Here is a 6,000-nt window from a genome sequence, read left to right as displayed (position 1 = left end):
ATGCGCCCGCCGTGTCCCCTCCGCTCACTCGCTCGCTGCAGCGAGGCTGCCGAAGGGCCGGGCCTGGGGGGCCAGGGGGCTGGGGGGCTGCACGGGGGTCAGAGCTGGGCCCATCAGCCCCCCCCCCCCCGCCATGGGCCCCCACCCAGGCCTGCCTGGCCCACCTGGGGCCGTGGAGACCGCTCCCCGGGGCCGCTCCCCGCCAGGCCGCGCCCTCCTCGTGGAGGCGGCTCCCAGCCCCCCCCGCCCGCAGCGCGCCCCGTGCCACGCCTGTCTCAGGCCCCTCCACCCCCAAGTGCCGCGCCCAGGTGTCCCACGCAGCCAGGTCAGGCGCCGCCTCCTCCAGGAAGTCTCCAGGCGAGACCCCTCCGACCCTCCGGGCCCCATCCTGGGATCCTTCTGGGGGAACGTGTCTTCCCCTGCCCTGCACCCCATTTTCCTGCCACCTTGTAGCTCTTGGCACAGTGAGGCGCCGCCTCCTCCAGGAAGTCGTCCTGATGCCCCAGCTGGGGGGACCCGCGCTTGGAGCCCCTGCCTCCCCTCTCCTCCCCCAGGCAGCCCCTGGCACCGCCCAGGGGTCTCACTGGGCCGACAGAAGGGCTGGGGCAGGGCAGGAATGGCGGGGGGGCCCACCAGGGCTCCGAAACCCCAGCTGCTGCTGCGCACACCGTCCTCTAGTCACTCAACAGCCCGTCCCCGTAAGGCCTTGCCCCGAGGACTCCCAGCCCGGGGTCACAGGTCAGATGTGGGGACAGCGGGAGCCCAGCGGGGAGGGACCGGGCCATGGGGGGAGGGGCCGGGCCAGTAGGGGCGGGTCCAGTGAGTTGCCCCTCCCGCGTGGGCGGCCGTGGACTCCAGTCCGGGGCAGGGAGGCGACCAGCCCCTCTTCCCATCCCTGAGCCTCTGGGAGTGGGCGGCCCTGCCCGGTGCCCCGATGCTGAGGGCCCGCCCCTCGCCTGTCCCTCGCCCACCTCTCGCCTGCCCGGGTGTGGGGTCGCACTGTTCTCCCCGCGGCCTCAGGGTGGCAGCCTCGGGGCCTGAGGAGGTGCGGGGTGGGCACCCGTCCACGTGAGCAGGGCCGGCCCTTGCCCGGCGCTGACCGCTGAGCCGCCCAGCGAGGCCCAGCGACAGCCCTGCGCCTCAGTGTGAACTGGCGTCCTCGGGCCAGTGGGTCTCCGCCGGCTCCGCTGAGGCTCGGGACGGGAAGGGCGCTTTCCCTGAAGGCTGCGGGCGGCAGGTCCGGTGAGGGTCCGGGGCAGGGGACGCCAACCTGACCAGACCCCAGGAGGGACGTCAGCCCTGCCCTGTGGGCGCTGCCCCGCCCTGGGCTTGTGGGGGGCCTGTCCTCGACGCCCAGAGCCCAGGGGCCAGCCGGCCAGGCAGCCAAAGGGGCCAGAGCGCAGCCGCACCCAGGCGGGCACCAGGCAGCCCTGCGCAGCTCGAGAGGCCCGGCCTGGGGGCCCCGGTGCCACACTCCTCGCCACGCTCTGGCTGGGCGCTGCTGAGCCGGGTGGGGTCTCGCCAGGTGGGTTCATTCGAGGGGCCGGAGGCTGAGACAGTGTGGGGTGTGCCTGGCCCCTAGCACTCCCCCACCTTGGGGCCTGTCACATGCAACCTTCTCCTGTTCTCAGAGGAGGAGCCTGGGGCCCTCAAGGCCCCCTGGAGTCCCCGTGGCTCAGAAACAGAAGAGGGGCCGTGAAGGGGCTGGGCGAGGGCGCAGGTGCGTGGCCGTTTCCAGGCCGCGGCTCCCCGGGTGGCTGCTGGAATTGACAGTGGGCAACCTGCCACGGCCCCCAGAGGTGATGGCCAGCGGGCAAGAGGGACGCGTGGATGGGAGTGTCAGAGCATGGTGTTGTCTAAGGTTTTTGTTTTGTTTTGTTTTTTTGTCTTTATTTACTTTTTTAATGTTACATTTAAAAAATATGAGATCCCCATATACCCCCCACCCCCCTCACCTCCCCCCATAACAACAACCTCCTCCATTATTATGAGACAATCATTGCACTTGGTGAATACATCTCTGAGCACCGCTGCACCTCATGGTCAGTGGTCCACACCATAGCCCACACTCTCCCACAGTCCACCCAGTGGGCCATGGGAGGACATACAGTGTCCAGTAACTGTCCCTGCAGCACCACCCAGGACAACTCCAAGTCCCGAAAATGCCCCCACATCACATCTTTCCTCCCACTCCCTACCCCCAGCAGCCTCTTTCTCCACACCAATGCCACATTTTCTTCGATTACTAATCACAATAGTTCATGAATAGAATATCAGTAAGTCCACTCTAATCCATACTCTATTCCTCCATCCTGTGGACCTTGGAATGGTTGTGTCCACTCCACATCTGTAACAAGAGGGGGCTTAGATTCCACATGGATGCTGGATGCAATCCTCCTGCTTTCAGTTGTAGGCACTCTAGGCTCCATGGTGTGGTGGTTGACCTTCTTCACCTCCATGTTAGCTGAGTGGGGTAAGTCCAATAAACCAGAGTGTAGGAGCTGAAGTCTGTTGAGGCTCAGGGCCTGGCTATCACATGGTCAGTCCAGAGATTCAGGTCCCCTGAGTATATATTAAACCCCAGCACCAACTACAGTTCTGGTAAAAGTAACAGGAGAGGCTTGTAAACAAAGATCACATCTGAGTCCAGCTCCATCACACAGAAACACAAACTCCAAAGTAGGGCCATCAAAAACAAAGCTTTTGCATTTTTTAATTTTTTGATACCCCAATTTTTTTTACCTTAATTTTTCTAAAGTAATATGTATTCTATTTCTAATCTTTAAACTCATCACTATATTCCATTTTGCTATTAATGGAACCTGGCAATATATTGGGCTTCATTTTTGAAGAAGTTTTGGATCACAGAGAGGTTCAACAATGGCAGGGGAGGAATACTGGTGTGGGATGTTATTGACAGGGGACACATAGTTGGCAGGGAGTTCTCCAGGGCATATATCCAGGGTACATAAAAATGTTTGGATATTTTCATAGTGGTTGCAATTAAAAACAACAACTGAGAGAGTGCTGAGTTCCTAGCCAGGGGAGCTCTATCACAGTCCCTAAAGGAAGAGCAAAAATCCCCCAAGTGCAATGGCAAAGACCAAAAAAGAATGAAGGTCCAACAATGAGCCCTTGAATCTAATGACTATGCTTGTGAGCCTGTGCACCTAAAATAAGAACAAGGCCTAGAGCTGTAGGGTGCCTAAGAGTTACTTCTTGAGAGCCTCCGTCTTGCTCAAATGTGGCCAGTCTCAAAGCCAAACTCAGCATGTAAATGTGTTACCTTCCCCCCAGCGTGGGACATGAGTCCTGGGGATGAGCCTCCCTGGCGCTGAGGGATTCCTACCAAGTACCAGCTGATGATGTAACTAGAAAATGACCTTGAATAAAAGGGTCAATTCAGACCAGCAGAATATCTCAGTCTACATATAATACCAGGAGTTAAAAATGCTTTTTGACCTGAAGAAAAGGGGGAAATGGAAAGGACAAATGGGTTTATATGGCTATAGTCTCCAAAAAGAGCCAGGAGGGTATCAGAAGGGTCACCTTTATGCACACCTCAGGAGAGTCCCAGAGAGAGATAAAGTAGATACAACCTCAGGTATTGGTTCTTCTGAGGGCTACAGAGACCCACGGGTTCTATGGTCATGGCAGATGGAGTTCAGTGCCATGTCAGTTGGCCCTACTTTGGAGATTGTCTAAGGTTTTTTAAATTCTGGGCCATGGCAAACCAGGCTGCAGCAACTGGGGTGGTAAGGGGCTCCTCCGACGGTGTAGAGCAGCAAGGAAGGGTCCTGACGGGCTGGCGCGAGGCTCCCATCGTGCCCGGGGTCTGGGGAGCAGGTGGACACTGAGCAGTGGGCTTTGCGCGTGCATCGGACGGGCAGGAGCTGGCTCAGCCACAGCCCCCAGGAGCCTTCCGTTCCCCCTGAAGGCCCCTGCAGGGCAGGGTTTTTGTCTTCTGGAAAATGCTTTCTGGGACGGGGTCCCTCCCAGCCATGCCCAGTGCAGGCAGCCCTTGTACTTTACTCAACGATCCCCCTCTTGGTCACTTTTCCCGTGAGTCACTGGAAATGACCAAAGCACGTGGGTCACCACCTTCGGTTTCTTTGCTCGTCAGGCAGCCAGGCCGGCCCAGGCCGTTTGTCCCGTTTCTGTGTCCTCTCGTGATGACAGTGAGGCTTGTCCAGTGGCTGCTCAGTCCCGCTAAGACCCTTGGGGTGGACTGTACGAGCCTCTCGAGGCCAGGGGCCCGAGGCAAGCCGGGCACCAGCCCCCCTGCCGTGCCTCTAGACGGGGGTGACCACCTCTTTCCCGGGGCCCCCAAGTCTCCGTGGCTCCCGTGCCTGCCAGGGACGGCCTCCCGCTCACCCGCGCGGCAGCTGGAGGGGCCAGGCGGGCTGCGCAGGCCTTGTCCACGCGGCCACCCTCGGTTCTGCCGAGCCCCAGGTCCCGTCCGACTAAACGAGCCTCACCCGACCGCGATGTCCCCGGGAGCACGGGGGATGGCCTCTCTCTACAAGGTGAAGCACAGACCATCTGGGGTTTTCTGGGGACCTCTAAAAACCCCAAAGGCAGTTTGAAGTCAAGAAGGCATCGCTTGGGGGGGGGGGGTGAGACGAGCTGCCCAGCCCACCTCTTGCCCACCGTGGCCGCCACCGGGTCCTTTCGTCAAAGCCCGCCGCCCGCCAGGCCTCGGGCCCCTGGCTCTCGTCCCATGGCCACTGCCAGCCCCAGCGTGACTCTCGTCCCACCCCACCTGCCGCCCGGGCCGCACGCTTCCCACGCAAGGAGGGAGGTGAGAAGTGAGGGAACCGTTCTTCTCAGGCCCGAGCCCGTCGGCTGTGAGAGGCAGGGGCGGCCTTGCGGCGGGCTCACCGCGAGCCTTCGTTAGTCAACCTTCCTGGGCTAGCGATGCTACAGAAACACGAAGAACCCAGAGAAAAGTCATAAGACAACACACCGAAGCAAATTTCATTGAGCCAAACTTTCAGCAATGATTTAGATATTTAGTCTTGGAAATTGCACATGATCCAGTTGAAAGTGGAAGACTTTTTTTTGCCCCGTGACTGAAGAAGTGATGGATGGGAGCCTCAAACTGGAGAAACGTGCTTGCCCGTGGAAACGCTGTGTTACTATGGACACCATGGAAACTTCTGGAATGAGGCACAGAGATGAGCTTGGCTCAAGGTTCTGTATTAACCCTCAGGCCGGATGTCCGTCAGCGCTGAAGCCGAGTGCAGCAAGTCACGGCTGCAGCTAGAGGGGTCGTCCCGGTGCATTCTCTACCACAGGCAGTTTCAGGAGGACACGAGGGGAAGACGGCTCTGGAAACAGCGATGGCAGCTGCACGGGCGGCTGGCTCGAGCAGCGCGGTGGAAGATGCAAATTTCTATCTGGGAAGGAGAAAAGACAATATTAACGTAAAATGGTAAAAACACGAGCAGTTTCCTTCAATTATATGCTGCTTCCAGATGTGTACCTCTGCAACTTCTTGAGCCACATTTTAAGAAAAGGTTGGACTTCTGCAATAGATGGCGCTGGTGGCTTCACTCCTTTTTTGTTTTGTTTGTTTTTCACTTTTTTATTATAAATCAAGAATTTGGGACTTGCAAAGAAGTATTATTGCAAGAATGCTCTTTTCATATTGGAATTTATTGGTATGATATGAAGTCATTACTTTAAATAAAGTGCAAGTTAGGAGGATTTGTTTATAAAATTTGGGTAATTTATAACAAAAGAATTTACTGAAATTTGCTAAAAATTCATTTTGTGTTATGTACATTGCATTTTTAAAATATTTTACAGTTCAGTTCTATGATGGGATCAACAAAATGCAGGACTCTGCCGCATTTCTTTTTTTCAGTATAACTGATACCCTCAAAGTCCTTTCATTTTCTAACCTTTTTTTTTAAGATTTATTTTATTTATTTATTCCCCCCCACATTGTTTGCGCTCGCTGTCTGCTCTCCATGTCTGTTCTCTGTGTGCTCTCTG

This window comes from Dasypus novemcinctus, chromosome 18 (genome assembly GCF_030445035.2).
Source record: "Dasypus novemcinctus isolate mDasNov1 chromosome 18, mDasNov1.1.hap2, whole genome shotgun sequence".
Taxonomy (NCBI): Eukaryota; Metazoa; Chordata; class Mammalia; order Cingulata; family Dasypodidae; genus Dasypus; species Dasypus novemcinctus.
This window is presented reverse-complemented; position numbering follows the sequence as displayed.